The sequence below is a fragment of the Canis aureus genome, chromosome 6 (assembly GCF_053574225.1).
Source record: "Canis aureus isolate CA01 chromosome 6, VMU_Caureus_v.1.0, whole genome shotgun sequence".
Classification (NCBI taxonomy): domain Eukaryota; kingdom Metazoa; phylum Chordata; class Mammalia; order Carnivora; family Canidae; genus Canis; species Canis aureus.
This window is the reverse complement of record NC_135616.1, coordinates 47692447-47716028: the sequence shown is the minus strand read 5'-3', so window position 1 is coordinate 47716028 and position 23582 is coordinate 47692447. Positions and strand designations below refer to the sequence as shown.

The 23582-nt window shown below is 38.1% G+C and overlaps 1 protein-coding gene across 4 annotated transcripts in view; it reads left to right on the top strand.

Annotated features, from left to right (window-relative positions):
• Positions 1-23582, top strand: part of BECN2 (beclin 2) — a 156975-nt gene that overhangs the window by 74377 nt on the left and 59016 nt on the right. The window contains exon 4 of one of the 4 annotated variants that reach the window (XR_013381821.1): positions 20161-20328. The exons of the other annotated variants lie outside the window; for them this stretch is intronic. The gene's annotated coding sequence lies outside the window, so the exon portion shown is untranslated. Of the gene's footprint in view, positions 1-20160; positions 20329-23582 lie in introns of those variants that run through there. 4 annotated transcript variants of the gene reach the window in all.

Genomic DNA, 23582 nt, shown 5'->3' with positions numbered 1-23582 from the left:
CTAATTATTCTAATTGACCTCTCTGAGATCTCTGGTCTTAATAATGCTAATAATAATACCTGCCTCTAAATAGGCACCAGAGATTCCCTTGAGAACAACTGGGATATAATATGCAAAAATACTTTGTAAGATGCAAAATGTGTTGCAATTGTATTTTTAGGCTTCTTTTCCCAAGTCAAATATTAATGCACTCAGGAGACAGCCTTCTGTAAGACTTTGAGCAAAGCACAGGTGCCTCTTTCTGCATGTGTGCTATGTAGCAGACCCCAAGTGACAGAGGTGATGACCAGGAAAAGGCATTTCTTGTAGGAATTTGTCACATCTGACAACTGGGCCTTCTTCCCTCATTTGTCTCGTATTCACTCTAAGTAAACAGCTGTTATACACCATTGGGCAGTGGAGATAAAAATCTTCTAGCAGAAGAGCTATTAATAATTTGGGTTGTTGGTGTTGGTAATGTAGACTGTCAAGCAAAACAAGTACAAGAGCATTGTGGGCACTTGCTTCTCTTTAACCAGAATCTTCTAGATTTGGAGCTTTTGTTTTTAGGTTGTTAGGGTAGCAGTGGGGATGGGTATCATACATTTGTGGTAATCAGCCAAGTAACACAAGGCGTAGAAGACACAACAAATGCTCTTCTGTTCTCTGTCCTTTTTAGTCCCAATTTCAATGTTGACAGTTGGATGTGGGTTCTCCCAGATATTCATGATTTTTCCAGCTGAAAACAGTAGCGAAAGGCCTCAGTGGTGTGACTTTGAAGGTTGAGATAGGGACTCAATATCTATGTCCCTGAGAAATAGAACCTCCTGCTATCAGGCTTTCCAGATAACCCAGGCAGGTTATCTGGGAGATAAAGTCTTGGAAACTGTTTATAAGAATGCAAAAAAGACTGTAGTTATCACTGCTGTATGGTATATTTGGAAGTTGTTAAGAGAGTAAACTGTGAAACTTCTCATTACAGGAAGAAAACCCACGTTTTTCTTTTTCTTTTCTTTTCTTTTCTTTTCTTTTCTTTTCTTTTCTTTTCTTTTCTTTTCTTTTCTTTTCTCTTCTCTTCTCTTCTCTTCTCTTCTCTTCTCTTCTTTTCTTTTCTTTTCTTTTCTTTTCTCTTCTTTCTTTCTACCTATGGGAGGTACTGGATGTTAACTAAACTTATTGTAGTAATCATTTCACAATATATGAAAGTCGAGTCATTATGCTCTGTACACCTTAAGCTTCTATAGTGCCAGATGTCAATTATATCAAATAAAAAGAAAAGAAGAATGCAAATAATTATTTTGGAAGTGACATAATCTCACTGTACATGCAGATGAAAAAAAAATTATCTGATCGTGGCACATTTTTTTCTTGAAAAAGAAGTTGAAGTTTCTCTCCCTTGATGCCCAAAATAGTCCTTACTCCTTAGAATTAAATCCAAGATTCTTCTGATTTAATTTCAATCTTCTTTTCTAGTTTCAATTCCCACCACACATAAAATCCTAGGTCTGGGAACTCCAAAAGACCATCCCTTTACAGAAATGCTTCTCAAACTGTAACAAGTATACAAATCACCTGGGGATGTTGTTTAAATGCAGATTCTGATTCAGTAACCTGAGTGCTAAGTTTCTGTATTTCTCCCAAGTTTCCAAGTCTATACCCTACACAATGAGTAACAAGAATCTTCTATGACAAGGTTTCTATCAGTTACCTATCATGTTTGTGTCCAGCCAATAATTGAAAATTTCTTACGATGGAGCCTTTTAAATTCTGAATTTCCTTGGGCAATTCTTCTTTCTATTCAGCTTAAGACCTATCTGTCGCTCCTCTCCATTAATTCCAGTTCCAAAGAACTGAAGGTTGAATCTCTTGCACCAAAAAGATCTATAAACATTTAGACATTTATCAGATCCCTCTAGGTTTTTTCACCTTGAGGTAAACATCCCATTGCCTCCAACTACTCCCTATATAATGGGGCTATTACTAATCTTCTAGGGTCACTGCTCATCCCTGCCTCATTTACATTGTTCTGAAGTTTATTCTGGGTCAGAACACCCTTCTCCATCTCATTTGTCAACATCTTGCAAAGGTTCATTTAAACACCATTTCTTCTCTGCTACCTGAAGCTCTCTCTCTTCTTACCTACTTCCTCTCCCATCCTAGCCAAGGTAATTAGCAATGTGGTCTTCTGACTCTTGTTTTCATTTCACCAGACTGACCCTGAGTAATGGGCTGTAGGATTTTTTGTTGTCTTTTGATTTTTGTTTTTTATTTTTTTGAGCGTAGTCAACATACAATGTTACATTAGTTTCAGCTGTACAAGCTAGTGACTTGACAACTGTATACATTATGTCATGTTCACTACAGGTGTAGTGACCATCTGTCCCATGACATCCTTATTATAATATCACTGGCTGTTCCTTATGCTTTGATTTTTGTTCCTGTTACTTACTCATTCCATGACTGGAGGCCTGTATCTCCCTCTTCCCTTCATCCATTTTGCCCAATCTCTCACCTTCTTTCCCTCTGGCAACCATTAGTTTGTTTTCTGTATTTATAGATCTGATTGTGCTTTTTGTTTGTTTGTTTGTTTGTTTTTTAGATTCCATTTCTGAGTGGAATCATATAGTATTTGTCTTTCTCAGTCTGATTTATTTCATGTTGCATAATATACTCTAGTTCCATCCATGTCATCTCAAATGGCATGAATTCATCCTTTTTATGGCTGTGCAATAGTCCACTATAAACAAACAAACAAACAAGCAAACTATATTTTCCCTGCCCATTCATCGGTTGATGGAAATTTGGGTTGCTTCTATATCTTAGCTATTGTAAATAATGTGCAGTAAATATAGGAGTGCATATATCTTTTTGAGTTAGTGTTTTGTTCTCCCTGGGTACATACCCAAGGGTGGAATTATTATCAGATAGTATTTCTGTTCTTAATTTTTGGAGAACCTCCATACTGTTCTCCACAGTGTTGGCACCAGTTTGCATTCCCACCAACAGTGCACGAGGGTTCCTTTTTCTTCACATCCTCACCAACACTTGTTTCTTGTGTTTATTGAATCTAGAATTCTGACAGGCATGAAGTGATATCTCATTGTAGTTTTGATTTGCATTTCCCTGATGCTGAGTGTTGTTGAGCATCTTTTCATGTGTCCGTTGGCCATCCGTATGTCTTTGTTGGAAAAATGTCTACTTAGGTTTTCTTCTCATTTTTAAATCAGATTGCTTAGGGGGTTTTGGTGTTGAGTTGTATGAGCTCTTTATATATTTTTGATATTAACAAATAACATTTATGGGATATATCATTTGCAAGTATCTTCTCCCATTCAGTAGGTTGTCTTTTTGTTTTGTTCATGGTTTCCTTTGCTGTGCAAAAGCTTTTTATTTTGATGCACTCCCAATGGTTTATTTCTGCTTTTATTTCCCTTGCCTTAGGAGACATATCTAGAAAAATGTTGCTATGGCTGATGTTAGAAAAGTTACGTCTGAGCTCTCTTCTAGGATTTTTATGGTTTCAGGCCTCACATTTAGGTCTTTAATCCATTTTGAGTTTATTTTTGTGTATGATAGTAATGGGCTATAGTTGAATCACTGCAGTATTCCAAGGCTAATGTTCAGGTAGACACTTGGGGAGTTTATGTTTATGGACACCTTTTATTATATTTACTGGTATCTGTGTAGGTCTCTCTTGCTAGATTATCAGTCCAAGAGAACAGAGACTACATTTTAGTTTTTATTCCCTGCTATCACTATCCTGACCAAGCACCAATACAATATGGAACATGCACAGAGTATATAAGAAGCCAGAAGTTTGATGTCAGAAAGAGCAGAATTTTAGTGCTGATTCCACCACAACATAGCTGAGTGACCAGGAAAGTTTATCTAACTTCCTCATCATATAATAATGATGACAATATTCATCTGACAGAGTTGTCATAAAAATTAAATGAGATGATTCATGTAAAGTGCATGTACAGTATCTGGGTTTCACATGGGCTAGCTATGAGTTATTTTATGTTCTCAGGATCTGTGAATGTTGGTTTTTAATAATTGGTCCATGACCTTCACATGGCCTAAGATGAGTGGAGTTTTTCTTCTCTAACATACCCTATAAGTCAACTTCACAAGTGAAGAAATGATTATTTAGAAATTGAGGAGTAGGAATAATTCAGAGTCTTGGAAATGTTCATTTCTAGGGAAGACATACCTGTGTCACCCCATTACTCTTGGATCCTGAATATTCTCCTTGCAAGGGGCTGAGGCAAGACCTACGGCCCTTCTGGGAGGTGAAAGGTGCCTTAGCTCCTAGGGCTGGGGAGCAGGAGGACTACCTGAGATAATCACAGCTGTACCTGGTTTGGTTGCTCTAGTTCCAGCTTTACTGCTTTCTTACAGAAAGATCATATGGATTAAGCAAAACCACAGCCTCTGTGACCCAGCTATGAAATTAGCTAGTATAGAGGAAAAGCCAAGGATGATCACTGATGTCCTTGTCCTACCACCTAGACTATCTTCTGTCTTGGAATTCATTGTCGTAGCTGTGTTTGGTTGGATGAGCATACTCACATACAGGGACAGAGGACACATTACTGGCTCACAGTCCTTTAGATGGTCCAGAAGGAAGGTAGAAGGAGCCAGAGGACATGTAGGTATGTTCACAGTGACCTCCTGTACCTCTGGCAAACACTGTGGTTCTCCATCCTTAAGTTCTTATACCAATATTTGGAATTTGCTACAGAGCCACGAGGCAAACTGCATGAGATAGAACTAAGAAACAAGGCATTGTTTTTGCCATTTGAATGATAAGATCTCATGTGGCACAAACCAGTCATGACAGAAGGAACAATAATGTCAAATGGTCCATCCATAAATCCCTGTGACATAGGTTTTACAATCATCTTACCACATGACTTGTCCAATATAACATTGGTACTCAAGTTCCTTGGGTACAGTGGAAGTGAATCAGCTTTTGAGGCCTAGCATGAATGGATTAAAGGTACACAAAAATTCATCCAAATTAGCCTTTTCAAATCTTCTCTGTAATGCTTTGGGATACTAGTGGAGAGACAAAGTGAATTGAGGGCAAAGTCATAGTCAATTATAGAGACATGAGGCTGAAACTTCTGCTTCCCATCTCTATCTGGCCCAGATTTAACACACAGCTAAGTCTTTCTAGGGTCTGGCTAGGGGCAGAAGAGGCACAATGACCTTGAGGACCAGTAGATTTATTTTAAATATTTTATTTATTTATTTGATACACAGAGAGAGCACAAGTAGAAGTGGCAGAGGGAGAGAGAAGCAGACTCCCTGGTTAGCAGGGAGCCTGATGTGGGATCCATTCCAGGACCCTGGGATCATGACCTGCGCTGAAGGCAAATGCTTAACCAACTGAGCAATTCAGGTGTCCTAAGGATCTGCAGATTTTCAGCATTGTTCAAATGTTTATTCATCAAGCGCTCTTCCAAGCTCTTGTGGTACATGATAACTAGATCAGTAAAATTTAGTGCCTTCATGACCCTCACATTCTAGAGAGGAAGACAGATAATTTAAAAATTAATCAAGTAGGGGCACTTGAGTGGCTTAGTTGGTTAAGCATCTGACTCTTGATTTTGGCTCAGGTCATGATCTCAGGGTCATGAGATGGAGCTCCTAATTGGGCTCCAGGCTGGGCTTGGAGCCTGCTTGAAATTCTCTCTCTCTCTCTGCCTCTGCCCCTCCCAACCCATCTGTACTCTTGATTTCAAAATTAAAAAAGAAATTAATCAAGTAAATCAGATGATGGTACATACTGTGGTGAAGAATACAATAGGAAAGGGAGGTTGAGTATGAAGAATGGGGCATTGTTTTTCCAAATAGGGGGATGGGAGAAGGAGTTCAGAGGGAAGAACAAATGGAAAAGTCCTGAGGTAGGAATACGCTTGACCTCTGAGAAACATCAACAAGCCCAGTAGGGGCCATGAAATGAACAGAGTTAAGAGAAGGGTAAGGCCATTTGACCTTTACTCCAAGGGAGATGATTGGGAGGAGCAGGTGGCTTTTACCTTATTGGCCTGTTCTGATTACTGGAGTGGAGGTGAGGAATGCTCCCAGGGAAAGAAAGAAGACAGGTCACCAATTTAGTGTCCTGGTAGACAGCCATGCTGATAACTGGATTTCCTGGTTTGTAAACTCATGATATTTGTTAAGAGAAGCATCTATTATGGAAGGCTCATAGCAGGTTATCCTCCCTGGTTTGGGGTTGCTTATGGTTAAAGACTAAGAATCTATGGATTTATGAAGCATGGCTCTCTGGAAAATATAAACCCTATAATGATCTAAGACTAAAATAGAGAGAAATTTCACTACATAAACTCTTCCTATTCTGTGAGGTGACCTAAGAACCTTACTTTCACTCTGGGCCAGAGAGCATGTTTCTGATGTGGGAAAGAAGGAGCTGTGAGCCACATGGTATCCCAGACCTTTCCTTTCTTTGCCTGTGTCTTTGAAATTATTAGTAAAGCTTGATACTGGATAAGATCTCTAAAGTGTGTTTGATTTTGGAATTTATTTTTTGGTGGTTTTGTTTGGATACAGGTGGTTTATTTTAGAGATGATCCCAGGAAATACAAGAGAGGGAGTAGCGAAAATGAGACAAGAAAGGGAGAAAAGCCAATGAAGGATGCAACAATGTTTGAATTATACTGTGAGAATCTATGTATAATCCTTTTAGAGATGCTCTGAGAAACAAAAATCTAAAAAACTCAGATAGGGTGCCATTGAAGAACTGAGTAGAATTGTCATGTTCAAGCAATGTTTTAAAAGGATTACTTTGACCATTGTTTTGAAAACAAACTCTATAATGGCAAGAAATAGAGGCAAAGAGATCATTCGAGGGATATTTCAGAAGCCTTGGTGCAGTTGATGATGATTTGAACCAGTTGGGAGTAATGGAAAGTGATCCAGAGGACTTTGGAAGGAGATCAGAATTTACTTTAGAATTCCTATCCTTAGATTATCTATCAGACATGTGAGTGTGTGTGCTGCATAAGCAGGTGTATAGTTCAATGGGAATATCTGGTCAGAAGATATGTGTTTGTTATCAGCTGCATATTCATGCATACTTTAGAAAAGTGAATATAGAGAGAAAAGAGATCAATATCTACACTCTGGAGCCTTCTGAAATGAAGAGATTGATGAGAAGAGAAGGCATTGGTAAAGGAATTTGAGAAAGAGGAAAACCAAATGAGGGAAGTATCCAGAAGCCTATTGGTGGCGGTGTTTCCAAGAAGGAGCAAGTGGTGGACAGGAGCCAATGCTGCTTCAAGGTCATGCGAGATGTGTCTGAAAATGGCACATTGACTCTCACAATGTGCAAGTCACTGGAGGCCTTGGCAAGAGTTGTCTGGCTGAAGCAGTGAGGGTGAAGCTGTAGTCTGCAATAGGATTTGTGAAGAAATTGAGAGTACTCATTCAGTAACTTTTGTAGGAATTTGCTTCAATTTACATTGAAGTATGTGATCACAGGACTCATCTAGTTGAACAAATGAAGAGCACTTTGGGGATATGGAACTCAAGAGGTAAATCACATGGGATGCAAACTATGTTCTAGATATGGGCAACAGAACCATGTTACAATGTGTGGTCTTGAGAATTAATTTGCCAGCTATAAGGTTCATGAAATGTAGAATCTATTTCTTTTTTTTCTTTCTTCTTTCTCTTTTTTACTATTTTTAATTTAAAAAATTTTATTTAAATTCAATTAACCAACAACAAAGTACATACTTAGTTTCAGATGTAGTGTGCAATGATTTACCAATTGCATATAACGCTCAGTGCTCATCACATCACGTGCCCTCCTTAATGTCCATCACCAAATTACCCCATTCCCCCACCCCTCCATCAACCCTGTTTGTTTCCTATAGTTATGAGTCTCTCATTGTTTTTCTCCCTTTCTGATGACTTCCACCAGTTTTCCCTCCTTTATATCCCTGTACCATTTCTTATATTCCACATATGAGTGAAACCATATAATTGTCTTTGTCTGATTGACTTATTTCACTCAGCATAATACCTTCCAGTTCCATCCATATCAATGTAAATGGTAAGTATTAATCCTTTATGATAGCTGAGTAATATAGAATCCATTTCTTTCATTGAAACATAATTTAAATTTAGTGATAACTTACAGAATGAATTGTTAAAACTGATGATGGGGGATCCCTGGGTGGCGCAGCAGTTTGGCGCCTGCCTTTGGCCCAGGGAGCGATCCTGGAGACCAGGGATCGAGACCCACGTCGGGCTCCCGGTGCATGGAGCCTCCTTCTCCCTCTGCCTGTGTCTCTGCCTCTCTCTCTCTCTGTGTGTGTGACTATCATAAATAAATAAATTAATTAAAAAAAAAAACTTATGATGGATTGAAGACGAATTTTGAAACAAATTCTTAGGCTTCAGCATCTCTAGCACAAGAGGCACTGAGGTATCTTCCTCCTATGACCTTCAATTCTCTGTCCCTCACTCCATGCTCTACTAAAGCCTCTTACTACTTAGAGAAAAGAAAGGATCTTTGTTGTACAAACGTAGCTGTATGCAACTGGAAAGAGATACTTAGGTTTTGTATCAGGTGTTAGTGTGTGCATACATGTACTGAAATGAGTTTAACATTGATTCCTTCAATGGGAGTATGTCATAAAGAATTTGGCTTTGGCCAATGAGAGATTTAGCTTTGACCCTTGGCTTCTGGGATGCCACCTAAGTCATGCTTTTTTTTAAAAAAAAATTTAATTTTTAAGTTTTTTCATCTAAGTCATACATGACAAGAGTCTTTGAGACAGCGGTTGGTCACACTGACATTTTAGGATAGAAACTGGCCATGCCACAATGAGTGAATGTTTGATTTGGGGGCTGGGAGTGGGTCACATGGTGTCAGTTTACCCAGAAGCTAAATTCAAACACTTAAGAAATCAATAAGTCAGTCATGCCGACATAATAAAACCCCAATAAAATCTCTTCACTGAAGTTCAAGTGAGTGTCCCTTGACAGCAGCACTCCATACATATTGCCACACATCAATGCTTGGAGGGTAACATGTCCTGAGAACATGGAAACATTATGTCTAGAATCCTTCCAGATTCTGCCATATGTCTCTTCCTTTGGTTGATTTTAATTCATTTTTTCCCAGTAATAAACCATGTGAATATAATAGCTTTTGGTGAGTTTTATGAGTCCTTCCAGCTAATTATTGTAGGTAATTTTTGAAACCTCCTAAACTTGCAGTTAATATAAGAAATGAGGATGGTCTTGTGTGGACTCTTCTCTCTAATGTATAATTAACACTGTCTTAGTTCTCTTGAGTTGCCATAATAAAATACTATAGACTGGGTGGCTTAAACAACAGAAATTTATTTTCTCCTTGTTTTGGAAGCTGGTGAAAGCTTAGTTCTTGGTGAGAGCTCTTGGCTTACAGAAAGCCACCTTCTCTCTGTGCTCACATGGTGGAGAGAGATACCTCTGGCTTCTCTCTCTCTTTTATACGGATACCAGTTTTATCAGATCAAGGTATCACTCTCATGACCTCATTTAACCTTAAAAGCCCTATTTCCAATACAGTCACATGATGAGGGTTTCAATATACGAACTTGGAGGGAGGCACAATTCAGTTCACAGAGGCCCCTAAGTCCTAGCAGTGAGGCCAGAAGTCCTGGACAGACTTGGCAGTCCCAGGGACTATGCCCTTAACCTCAAGTTTGACTGCCCTTGGGAAGGAGACATCAGTTAGCAAGGGATTACTTAAAAATGAATGTGAAGGAAGCCAGACATAAAAAGACAAAGATACATGATTTCACCTATGTAAGCTACCTAGAATAGTCAAATTCATAGAAAGAGAAAGTAGAACAGAAGCGGCTATGGGGTGGGATGAATGGGGAGCTATTATTTAATGGTTTGAAAGTTTCAGTTTGGCATGATAGAAGAGTTCTGGAGATGAATGGTGGCTATAGCTGCACAAAAATGCAAATGTACTTGATCCCACTGAACTGTATATCTAAAAAGGTTAAAATGGCAAGTTTCATGTTTTATATATTTTTTACCATAATTTTTAGAAGTACACGTGATCCATCAACCCATTACAATTTTTATCCTTCCATGGAGTTGTAATCCAACCAACAGATAGCTTGGACATTTTGTGGCAGTGGGGGCAAGGCTATTTTCCCCTTATGAATCTAGTTCACCCCTTCTAATTTATTGGTGCATATTAGCCATTCCTGTTGTGCACTGAAACAGCCTCCACCAAAAACCACTTCCTCCCCTCCTGGACTTCTAAGGTAGGAGAGGCCACACCACTGAGTCTGGCCCACCTCCCCTGAGGGTGAGCTTCTCTTTTTCTGTCTATCATGACAAAGGAGAGGATTCCAAGGATCTGGAAGAGGCTGGATTGTTGTTGGTTAAGAAATAAATTTATACTAAGTAAAAGCCTGAGTTTTTCTGTTATGTGAGTTCAGGTTACTTTAATTCCTGTGTCCTTTCTTTGGGAAAATTGTTTCCAATGGGATCTGCTCCAAGGAAAGAGCTAGATGTCCAGGTACTTTTGTTATAGAAGCATTACCATGATAAGGAAATCTGTTCCCTCTCTGAGAAGCAAAGAGAAATTTTTTTCTTGAAACACATTTCTAAAAAAATTGACATCAGAATATATCCAGTAATAGATTTTAGCAGATATTATATAGTAGGCCATTAAAATAAAGTGTGAGAAACTGGACCAGTTCCTGCATGGACACAAAAATAGTGTTATGGCTTGTCACACTGTAAAAAACATAGCTTTCTTTAAAAGCCAAAGTACGGGGAAAATATAGCATTTCAAAATCATATTAGATTATGTATAATGCCTCAGCATTTGTATAAAGCTCTGTCATAGTGAAATATTTCAAATATATAAGAAAAGCATGTGATTATTGAATAATATATTTTAGTGTGTGAAAAAAAAACCAATTATAAAATAGGTATTAGAGGCATCTGGGTGGCTCACTCAGTTAAGTTTATGCCTTCAGCTCAGGTCATGTTCCTTGGGTCCTGGGATCGAGTTATGTGTGGGCCCCGTGCTCAGCAGGGAGTCTGCTTCTCCTTTTCCTTCTGTCCCTCCCTGTTGCTTGTCCTCTCTCTCTTGCTCTCTCTCTCTCTCTCTCTCTCTCTAAATAAATAAATAAATAAATAAAATAAATAAGTAAAATCTTTCAAAAATAACTTAGGTATTAGAAATTAGATATGATGAAATTGCTTTGTTTTTCCCTTCCCTATTTTGAAACCATTTGCATACTCAAAGTGTCCCTCCACAATCTTCCAGTGAGCCTCTTTCACACAGGAAAAGAATCCCTGGTTCCAGAGCATCTTATATATCTCAACATCCTCTGTGCTAAACCATATCCCATCCTTAGTCTTCATACTCAACCAGGCCTTGGGGTGTGCATCACAAGAAGTAGAGAGAATATTTGGGAAAGAGGAAACAGTGTGTCTCCATACTCATCTCTTTCCAGAGGAGACCTTGTTCTAGGTCAATATTCTGGAGTACAATTCTTCTAGATTATGCTGCTTGTGAGCACTGGTCAACTGGGTCCAACATTTACTTGGCCCAATTTAAGTGGCCTTTGAAATGTGGAATTCCTGGTTTTCCTGAGACTTACTGGAGTAGGACAAGAGTTAGAGGGAAGGGAAGGAGGGTGAAAAAAGGCTCTTCCAGAAAGGATTTTCTTGCCGCTTGTTCCGCATACACTCCATTTGCAGAGGAAAGGAAGAAGAAGGAGGGTAAAAAGCTGAGGGAAACAGGATAGAAAATAAGATGGTATTTACATAAAATTCTCTGGAGTGGCCAATCACCCTCCTGAGGGAAAGAGGACAGGACCTGCGATGATACTCCCACATTGCAAGCACTTGGGATGTAGGTTTGAAGTGACCAATGAGACCAGGACTCTTATCAATGACAGTGGCTCTGAAGGGCAGAGGAGGCCTGTCCACAGCACTTGCTACAGGGGCTGAGACTAAGGTGCTTTCATGTGTATTTGTTAAAATGACATTCAACATTGAATGAATCTCTGAGATGAAAGACATACTTTTAGTTAATAAATTGGAGGCTAAAGCGAAGTGACTAGCAATTACTTGGGAATAAGTTATCTGTCGAAAGAGAAGCTAGTAAAGCCAATCACAGAATGTGTAGCTATCTGTCTGTAGAAATGACTCAAGAGGTTGTTTATGAATAATAGTGAAAGAGACAAGGAAAAACACTCCATGATGGTGACTCAGGTGTGGTTTCAGGAAAGTATGGCTGTGCCCTAAGAACATTCAGGAGCACAGACTAATTTTGGACAAAATTCAACTTAAAATAAACCCAATACTGCCTGATGAGCCTCAAACCCAGCACAAATGCTCACAATCACTCTGAGAGCTATCTCTTATGTTGCCTTTGTTTCAGATGAGGAAATGGAGATTCAGAGATATTAAGATGCCCATAATCACACAGCTAAGAAGTCCCAAACCAATTTCAAATCCTTAGTTTTCTGATACCATAGTTTTGGAATACCTTCCACTGTAAACAACTTGTTTATTTATCAAATTTCTCCATGAATCTTTATTGAGCCCTGGGCAAGGAGGGATAATATGACAGCATGACTCTCAAAGCCCCATAGTGTGCTTTGTTCTTGAGAAACTGCCCATGCTGCTATTGGGACCCGAGGAGATGTAGGCTGTGATGGGTGTCCAAGGAGCATGACAAGTGAGCACCATGCTCACCCTGCCAGAGGTGAGGGAAGAGCAGAGGGTATGTGGGGGACAAGTTAAAAAGGCAAGTAGGAGAAGACACAGGAAAATGGGAATTTCAGCCTAGGAAATAGCCTGAAAGTATCAGAAAGAGACAAATCCAGACTGACCAGGAGCTGGGATGTGAGAGGGTGATGGGGAAAAGCAGGGACAAATGTAAGAGGGGCAGGGGTCGTATCTTAGCTCTTCATATAGCAGGCTAAGGAAACAAGACTATCCACAAAATTGGTACACCAGCAAAATATCTTAAGAGTAGTCAGTCTGTGGTCAAGTGAGCACATTGGGAAGTGTGTCCCATCTGGCTGTGGCTGGTTGCAGGTAATACTGGAGGTAACAATATTGTTTCCTCCACCAGAGAGAAGATGATGGGCAAGGAAGATTGCTACCGGGGTGCTGATGATATAGAGGAAAAGCAGATTGGAAACAATGTAGAGGGAGAAGTTAAAATTGCTGGTTTTCTAACAGATGGGAGGTAGGAATGGGGGACAATAGTAACTCACAGGTTTTGGGTACAGATGATTATTAGGTTTGTTTTTATTTTTTTTTAAAGATTTTATTTTATTTATTCATAGAGACAGAGAGAGAGATAGAGGCAGAGACACAGGCAGAGGAAGAAGCAGGCACCACACAGAGAGCCTGACATGGGACTCGATCCGGGGTCTCCAGGATCACGCCCTGGGCTGCAGGCGGTGCTAAACCGCTGGCCACCGGGGCTGCCCTGATTATTAGGTTTGAATGGTGGTGTCCATCACTGTGGCAGGAAGTACAATGTAGGATGGATGGAGGAGGTGCGCATCTGAGTGTATGTGTGCATGGGGTAGGGATGGATAAGGATTATTTTCCCTGGACGCTGATACTGCCTCGAGTTCAGAAGGCAGCCTTGCTCAATTCTTAAAGTAAAGCAGTCCAACCTGAAGGAAGGCAGTAGACATGAAAAGAGAAGCCCAGCATGCAAAATCCTGTCAGTGTGTTTACCCCACTATTTAGGAGTGGTGGGTAATGCTCAGTGAGCTAGCAGGATTGCTCTGATTCCTTGGCAAGTGTGTCCCTCCCTATGTCCACATATGTTGCTTCACTTGGATTTCCACACTCACCAAGCAAGCTTATGATTATAGGAGGCTCTCTAGATAGCCTTCCCTCTGAGGAAAGAATACACACAGGCTGGTGCTGGAAGTTGGATTTCTCATTGTAAATTAGTTCTCTGGCTTATTATACATTAGTTGCTTGAGTTGGTTATTCTGGGTGAATCCTCAAACCCAGTCACTTCTGGGTGTCCTGACAGATTGGATCTGAACCTTGGTGACAACCCAGTTATAGCAGCCAGCTGGTCTTTCTAGGTCCCAATTCCAAGTAATTTCAACAACACTCACTGAGGCCAAGCCAGCAGAACCAGAAAATTCTGCAGACAGTATGTGTTATTGTGGAGACCACCGGTATGCCAGCAGAGAAAAGAGTGACCATCTGGAAGACTGAGTCCTGATGTTTAACAAGGCCTGATGAGTACCACTGCTCGGGGTTTCCCAACCTTAGCTGATCAGGAAGGCATAGAATCTTGAAAATGAATTTATTTATTTTTTTTATTTTTTTATTTTATTTTATTTTTTTTTTAAATGCTTTAAATCGCTCCTCAAGTTTTATTTTTTTAAATTTTTTAAAATTTATTTATGATAGTCACAGAGAGAGAGAGAGAGAGAGAGAGAGAGGCAGAGACACAGGCAGAGGGAGAAGCAGGCTCCATGCACCGGGAGCCCGACGTGGGATTCGATCCCGGGTCTCCAGGATCGCGCCCTGGGCCAAAGGCAGGCGCCAAACCGCTGCGCCACCCAGGGATCCCTTGAAAATGAATTTAGATGGATAGCCACAAAATATCATAGCTTCAAAGGCAGCTTCGTTTATGAACAAATCACATATAGAGGCATGTCCCTTTAATATGCATGTAAAAAAATGCTCTCAAAAGCAACAAAACCACTTCTTTCTTTTTTCTTTCTTTCTTTCTTCTTCCTTCCTTCCTTCTTCCCTCCCTCCCTCCCTCTCTCCCTCCCTCCCTTTCTTTCTTTCTTTCTTTTTCTTTCTTTCTTTCAACTGCTTATTAGGTGCCACTATGAACCTCCTATGTGCTGAGTGCTGGAGTCACCACTGAAGGTGGGTCAGGGTTCCATCTGACGTGCAGTTCAGCAGGTGGCTCAGCACTCTACCTCCTACTAAAGATGGAAGGGAAGGCAGATGATGTTGTGACATAGCTACTGATTCTTCTGGAGACTCTTAGTCTGTACCTATAGCTTACCCAGAAAGCTTTTTTTTTTTTTGTTAATGTCCTGGGAATGAGACACTGATATTCCAGATTTACAAACTAGAATCATGGAGCTGTTTGCATCTTCATTTTTAAAAATGTCAATTCAAGTTTATATTTAAGTACAATCATGTCTATGTGAGTGCCACTGTGTAGCCACTCAATTCATCTACTTAAAAACATAACATCAGGCAAGGGGCACATGGGTGGCTCAGTCAGTTAAGCATCTGCCTTTGGCTCAAGTCATGATCCTGGGATGAGTCCTGGGATTGAGCCTTGCGTCAGGTTCCCTGCCCAGTGGGGAGTCTACTTCTCTCTGCCCTCCTGCCCCTCTCCCAATTTGTTCTCTCTCTCTCAAATAAATAAATACAGTCTTTAAGAACACACACACACACACACACACACACATACACACACACAAACACATCAAGCAGAAGAAAGGATGATCATTAGGTAAAAACAATGCTTCAAACCTACTGTCTATCTTATACGCTGATTTTTTTAAAATTCAGGACTTTTTCTTGAGTATTATAAAAGAGTAAAAAGAGCAATCCAGATAGAACATATATTTTTATTTAAAGACAAGTATAGCTGGGTTGAACATTTGCTCATTGCTATATGAAGGAAACGTGACTCAGGTTTGACTCAGCCATCTCTGCGTCCATAGTTCACAGCCTCTTCTGCAGCATCAACAGTCCTTACCCATTTTCTTTTTCAAAATGTTCATTTTTTTTTTTCGTTTCTCACACCTGGGTCACCCATGTACTCTTTACAGTTTTGTGGTGTTAAAATTTTTCCCAGGCTGAATTCCTCACCTTAGTGTTTATGGATGATACACTCTTCTCCAGGATCCCAAGGGAATCAGTAAATACTCAACACAGCCTTTCAGAAACTCATGGAAAGCAAAGAAGAAAGATACTCCAGTTATAAGTTATAATAACAGAAAACACTAGCAGCACAAGAGTTTTTGAATAAACCATAGAAGTTCTGATGCATTTAAGATCAGAGTTCTCTTTTCAAGAAAAAAAGAGGAAGGACTCAAATAAATAAAATCACAAATGAGAGAGGACAAATAACCAACATCAGAGAAGTACAGACAGTTGCAAGAAAATATTATGAAAAACTACATGCCAACAAATTAGACAACCTAGAAGAAATGGATAAATTCCTAGAAATGTATTACCTACCAGGATGCCTCTGTATCTCAGTGGTTGAGCGTCTATCTTCAGCTTAGAATGTGATCCCAAGGTGAGATTGAGATTGAGTCCCATGTCGGGCTCCCTGCAGGGAGCCTGTTTCTCCCCCTGCCTATGTCTCTGCCTCTCCCTCTGTGTCCCTCATGAATAAATAAATAAAAGCTTAAAAAAAAAAAAAACGGAATCAAGAAATATACCAAAACTGAATCAAGAAACATATTAATATACTTAGGAATAAACTTAACCAAGACAGTGAAAGACCTGTACTCTGAAAACTATAAAGCTCTGATGAAAGAAATTGAAGATGCCACAAAGATATGGAAAGACATTCCATACTCATGGATTGGAAGAACAAATATTGTTAAAATGTCCATATTACCCAAAGCGATCTACTCATTTAATGCAATCCCTATTGAAATACCAACAATACTTTTCACAGAACTAGGACAAACAATTCTAAAATTTGTATGGAATCTCAAAATACCTTGAATATCCAAAGCAATCTTGAAAAAGAAAAGCAAAGCTAGAGACATCACAATTCTGGAATTCGAATTATATCACAAAGCCATAATAATGAAATCAGTCTGGTACTGGAACAAAAATAGACACATAGATCAATGGAACAGAAGAGAAAAAAAAAAACAGAAATCAACCCAAAATTGTATGGTCAATTAATCTTTAACAAAACAGGAAAATATACCCAATGGAAAAAGTTTCCCGAAACACTTGGTTTCGGAAACTGGACAACTATATGCAAAAGAATGAAACTGGACCACAGTTTTACACCATACCCCAAAATAAATTCAAAATGGATGAAAAACCTAAATGTGAGACCTGAAGTCATAATAATCCCAAAAGAAAACACAGGCGATAATTTCTCTGACATCAACTATAGCATCTTTTTTCTAGATAGGGTCCCTGAGGGAAGGGAAACAAAAGCAAAAATAAACTATTGGAATTGCATCAAAAGAAAAAGTTTCTGCACAGTGAAGAAAACAATTAAGAAAACTAAAAGGCGGGGATCCCTGGGTGGCGCAGCGGTTTGGCGCCTGCCTTTGGCCCAGGGCGCGATCCTGGAGACCCGGGATCGAATCCCACATTGGGCTCCCGGTGCATGGAGCCTGCTTCTCCCTCTGCCTGTGTCTCTGCCTCTCCCTCTCTCTGTGTGACTATCATAAATTAAAAAAAAAAAAAAATTAAAAAAAAAAAAAGAAAACTAAAAGGCAATCTACCCAATGGGAGAAGATATTTGCAAATGACATATCTCATAAAGAGTTAGTATCCAAAATACATCAAGAACTTATTAACCTCAACACCCCACCAAAACAAATAGTCCAATTAAAAAATGGGCAGAAGACACAAACAGACATTTGTCCGAAGAAGACATACAGATGGCCAACAGACACATGAAAAGATGCTCAACATCACTTATTATCAGGGAAATAATTCAAAACTATAATATTATCTTACACCTGTCAGAATGGCTAAAATCAGCAACACAAGAAACAATAGGTGTTGGCAAGGATGCAGAGAAGGGGGAGTCCTCATGCACTGTGGGTGGGAATGCAAACTGCTGCAGCCACCTTGGAAAAGAGTATGAAGTTTCTTCAAAAAGTTAAAAATAGAACTAACCTACCATCCAAGAATCACACTGCTGGGTATTTACCCAAAGAATACAAAAACACTAAATCAAAAGGATACAAGCACTCCTATGTTTATAGTAATATTGTTTACAACTATAGAAGCAGCCCAAGTGTCCACTGATTGGTAACTTAGCCATAAAAATGAATGAAATCTTGCCATTTGTAACAACGTGGGTGGAGCTAGAGAGCATAAGGCTAAGTGAAATAAATCAGTCAGTCAGAGAAAGTCAAATACCATATGATTTCAGTCATATGTGGAATTTAAAAAAGCAAACAAAAGAGCAAATGGGGAAAAAGAGAGAAAGGAGACAAATGAAGAAACAAACTCTTAACTATAGTGAACAAAGTGATGGTCACTAGAGGGGAAGCAGGTGTGAGGATGGAGGAAATAGGTGATGAGGATTAAGGAGTGCACTTGTGATGAGCATGGAATTGTTGATTGTATAGAATTGTAGAATTGTTGATCACTATATCATACACCTGAAACTAATATAATACTGTGGTCATAGTATATAATTGGAATTAAAAAAAAGGAAGCAGAGTCCTCCAAGTGTGAGATTGTTCACCATGTAGTACCAAGAAGCAAAAGGATAAACAGATCAACATTCATGGAGCCTTTAGCTTTGGAATTATGATTTTTGAAATAAAAAGAAAGATTGGGGCAGCATGAAGGCAGAAGGTGGAGACTTTCTATTATTTCTATCATGTATCATATTAGCTATCTCTTACAGTGTAACAGGTCACTCCAAAATGTAGTGGCTTAAAACAACACACATTTATTACATGAAGGTTCTTACAGGTCAGATATCTGGGCGCAGCTGAGCTGGGCCCTTTCCTTCAGGATGTCTCAGGAGGCTGCTAGGGTCCCTCCCAGAGAAGACTGGGGAAAACTGCTCATGTGTGAGGTTGTTGGTGGGGTTTAGTTGGACTGAGTTTCTCAGTTCCTTATTGACTGTTGGCTGAGGGGCTATCCTCAGCTCCTTGCCATGGAGATCTGTCCAACTGGGCAGCTTGCTTCATTAAAATCCATGAGAGTGAAAATACTAGAACATGAGATCATCCAACTATTTTAGAAGTCTGACTGCCATTTGTATGAAGTAAGACTTTATATTTTATATCATAGCATTTCAAATTCACATTAAGTAAATAAACCCTCATTGGCTGAAAGAACCCAATAGTGCTTAGAGTTGGCAAATATGTATATTAAAAGGGTACTTGTGAATTATCTATCCTATATTTTTATATTAATTTAAGGTAAATGTTTTCAGAGACAGTCTTAGAATAAATCAGTGCTGTGCAAGACAGTGTTAGACCAGGTAGTTCCCCAAAACAAGAAAGTGCAAGCCTGGGAGACAGGAAAAGACAACTCCAAACACCGATCTGTCACGTAGTATGTCAGGTGGTATGAGCACCCCGAAAGCCTCCTCATGCTGTCCAGCTAACTATTCAACCAAAGGTAACTCCTATCCTGACCATGGCAGGTTTTTACCCATTTTTGAACTTCAGATCAATGGATACATGCTGTAAGTATTTTTGTGTGTGTGTATTTCTGGCTTTTTCTGGTCATCACTATGTTTGTGAGATTCAGCTATGGTGTTACATAAGAGCTGTAGTTCATTCATTTTCATTATGTTTTATTGTAGTTTCGTATATGAATATGTCCTAATTTATCCATTCTATCGAGGTTCTTTATATGTATTTTTGTTTGTTTTTTGCTATTATGAATAGTGCTGTTCTTTCTCCATATTTGTACATATAGAACTATTGATTTTATAGTTATTTGATTTATGTTATAGTTTATTGATTTACTTTATTTTATAACGTAAGGAATAACGTTGCTAGGTGATAGGAATGTGTATGTTCAGCTTAAAAGGTAAGGACAGCTTACCAAAGAGGTCTATACTCTTCCCAGCAGTGTGTGAAAGTTCCTGGTGCTCCACAGCCTCACCAGAGTTGGCATTGTCAATCTTTAGAATTTTAGCCAATTTGGTAGAGTGTTATATATCTAAATGTGAATTTAATTTGCATTGTCCATTTATTAATGAGATTGAGTGACTTTTCATATATTTATTGGCTAATTGTATATCACATTTTCTGATGCTTATGTTTTGTATGTATCTTCTTCCACTCTGTAGCTTTTTGTTTGTTTTTTTTAATTCTCCTAATGTTGTATTTTAATAAATGGAATGTCTTTTTTTTAAGACATTTCTTTTATTTATTTATTTATTTATTTATTTATTTATTTATTTATTTATTCATTTGACAGGGAGAGAGAGAGAACACAAGCAAGGGGAGCAGCAGGCAGAGAAAGAGGGAGAAGCAGACTCCCTACCAAGCAGGGAGCCCGATGTGGAGCTCCATCTCAGAACCCCAAGTTCATGACCTGAGGGGAAAGCAGACACCTCACTGACTGAGCTAAAATGGATAAATGGAATTTTAAAATTTTAATGTAGTCCAACAACATATAACTTCTTTTATAATGGTTCCTTTAGTGATTTATGGTTCCTTTAGTGATTTATATGTTCTGTTTGAGAAATCTTTCCCTGTTGTAAGTACCTGAAGATGTCCTCTTATATTATTGTGTAGAAACTTCATTGTTTTGCTTTTTACATTTAGATCTACCATCCATCTGTAATTGGTTTTTTGTATACTGTGAGGTGGAGGTCAATTTTCTTCTTTCTTTACTTTTTTTTTAGGATTTTATTTTTAAATAATCTCTACACCCAAAGTGGGGCTCAAAGTCGCAAATTCCAATATCAAAAGTTGTACACTTCACTGACTGAGCCAGCCAGGAGCCCCATTTTTTCCTATATGGGTATCTTTCATTGAAAAAAAAATATTTTTTTCTTTGCAATGCCTCCATTTGTGCATGTACATGCATGCGTCTCTTCCTTGATTTTTTTGTTATGTTCCATTTGTCCATTCTTGCACCAATACCACTTTGTCTTAATTACTATAGCTCTGTAATAAGTCTTGGTATCTACTAGGATGAATTCTCCCACCTAGTTCCTTAATATTATCATGCCTAATTTGTATTTTAATATACATTTTATAATCAATTTGTGAATTTCAAAACAGCAACCTTGACTGGATTTTGACTGGAATTTCACAAAATCCATAGGCCATTTCTGGTGAGAATTAACCTCTTTATGATACTGAGTTTTTCAACTCTGAAATGTTACATCCTGGCATTGTTTAGATTTTCTTTATTTCCTCTCAACAAGTTTTCTATGTGCAGGTCTCATACATCTTTAAATAGATTTATTCTTAGGGATATAATTTTTTGATGTTCCTATAAAAGATATAATTTAAATTTTATTTTCTCTTTATTGGTGATAAATAGAAATATATCTATTTTTGTTCATTAATCTTATGTCCAGAGACCTTGCTAATGTCTTATATTAATTCAAATAGTTTAATCTCCGGATTTTTTGGATGTTTTTAAAATCTAGATTATGTCATTCATAAATAATGAGCTTCATTTTTTCCTTTGAAGTCTTATGTCATGTATTGTGTGTATATGTATATATGCTTTTATGTATCTTTACACTTTTCCTGTTACACTGATTATAACCTCTATATTTTTTTCCCTATAATTGGTGATAGATTCTTGTTATATTCCTAATTTCAGAAGGAAAGTTTATATTGTTCATGACGTTTATTCTGGTATCTTTTGGACACCGTTTATCAGATTAAGAAAGTTACCTTTTATTCATGATTTGCTGAGAGTTTTTCTCCTACAGATGAGCGTTGAATTGTATCACATGCTTTTTCTGCATTTACTGAGATCATCATTTGATTTTTCTCCTTTAGTTTATAAACGTAATTAATTATATTGATTCTTTTTTGAGTGTTTAAGCAACTTTGCATTCCTGAACCTAGTCAGGTTGGTCAACTTGTACTACTTTATACATCACTGAATTTACTTTGCTATTGTTTTGCTCAGAATTTTCACATCTATGTTCATGACTTATAATTTTTGTTCTTTTCTGTGAAGTTTTGGAATCAATGTTATGTAGGCCTCAGAAAATGAGTTGACAAGTATTTCCTCCTTTTCTTACACCTGGAAGAATTTTCATTGCTATTGTTTCTTCTTTTAAACTTTGGGAAAATACATCATAAAGCTATTGAGACTACAGTTTTCCTTGCAGGACTGGAGGGGTTTTGTTTTGAATTATTTTAAATTACTTAAATTATTACTTTGTGATTTATTTTAAATAATAATTATATATTTAAGTCACCAATTTTTTATCAATGTTTGTAAATACTGTCTTTTTTATAGAATTGTGCTTCTTTATCTGAATTTTAAAATATTTATCAGCATAATGTACAAAATATTGTTTTTGTCTTTTTAACATCTTTAGGATCTTTTTGTTCCTGATACTAAGTAATTGCCAATTCTTTCTTTTTTTCTTGTTTGGATTCACCAGGGGTTTTTGCATTTTATTAGTTTTTCCAAATTTCCAACTTTAGTTTTTGTTTATTGCTTTTTGAGTGTACTTTTCACAAAACTTTGAATAGCCGTTCTTTTCCCCCACCACCCTCTCTGCCAACCACTTTCTTTGGATTTAATTCTTTCTACCTTTTTCTCATATTTCTACCTAAACTTTTTCCAATATTTTGGATGTTTTGATCTCATTTTTTAAAATGAGTTTATTTATTTGAGAGAGAGACAGATAGAGACAGCACAAGCAGGGAGGAAGGGAGAAGCAGCCTCCCCATTGAGCAGGGAGTCCGATATGGGGCTTGATCCCAGGACCCTGGGATCATGACTTGAGCCAAAGTCGGATGCTTAACTGACTGAGCCACCCAGGCACCTGATCTTGTTTTTTTTTTTTTTTAGCTTTTCTGTTTTAACATATATGTGGTAATATATTTTGTTTTTAGTCTTTCAAAACGGCTTTTGCTGCATCTCATAAGTTTTGAAAAACCTTATTTCACTCTTACAGTTTGAAATATTTTCTGATTTCTATTATAAATTCCTCTTGGATTGATGAATTTGAAGTGAAATGTTTAATCTGCAAACATTTGGGGATTTTCAGTTGTCTTTTTGTATTTGATTTGTAGCTTAATTCTATTGCAGCCAGAGGGCATATCCTGTGTAATTTCAATTCTGTGACATTTGTTTCTTTATGATCCACCATGTGGTTAGTTTTCTACATGTTCCATGTGTGCCCACCAGAGAAGAACGTGTACCCTCCAGTCACTGGGTGCAGTATGTAACACACGTCATTCAGCCAACTTTGTTAATCTTCCAAATCTTCACCAAACCTTCCATGTTGTTACAATATTTTATCTAGTTCTATCAATTACTAATAGGTATTTAAAAATCTCCCTTGATTATAGATTTGCCAGTTCTCCTTTTTTTCTGTCAATTTTTGCTTTCTATATTTTTGAGGCTATGTTGTAGATACACTAACATGAGAACTTTTATGTCTTTTTGGTGAATGTGATCTCTCAGAACTATGAAATATCAATCTTTATCTTTAGTACTGTTTAATGTACCTTTATCTGATATCAACATGGCATTTGCACATATATTGTTTTTCTATCTTTTGTCAGTAACTCTGTGTCCTTCTATATAAGGAAAATCTTCTTAAAGATAGATTTTTAAAAAATTATTTATTTATCCATGAGAGACATACAGAGAGAGGCAGAGACACAGGCAGAGGGAGAAGCAGGCTCCCT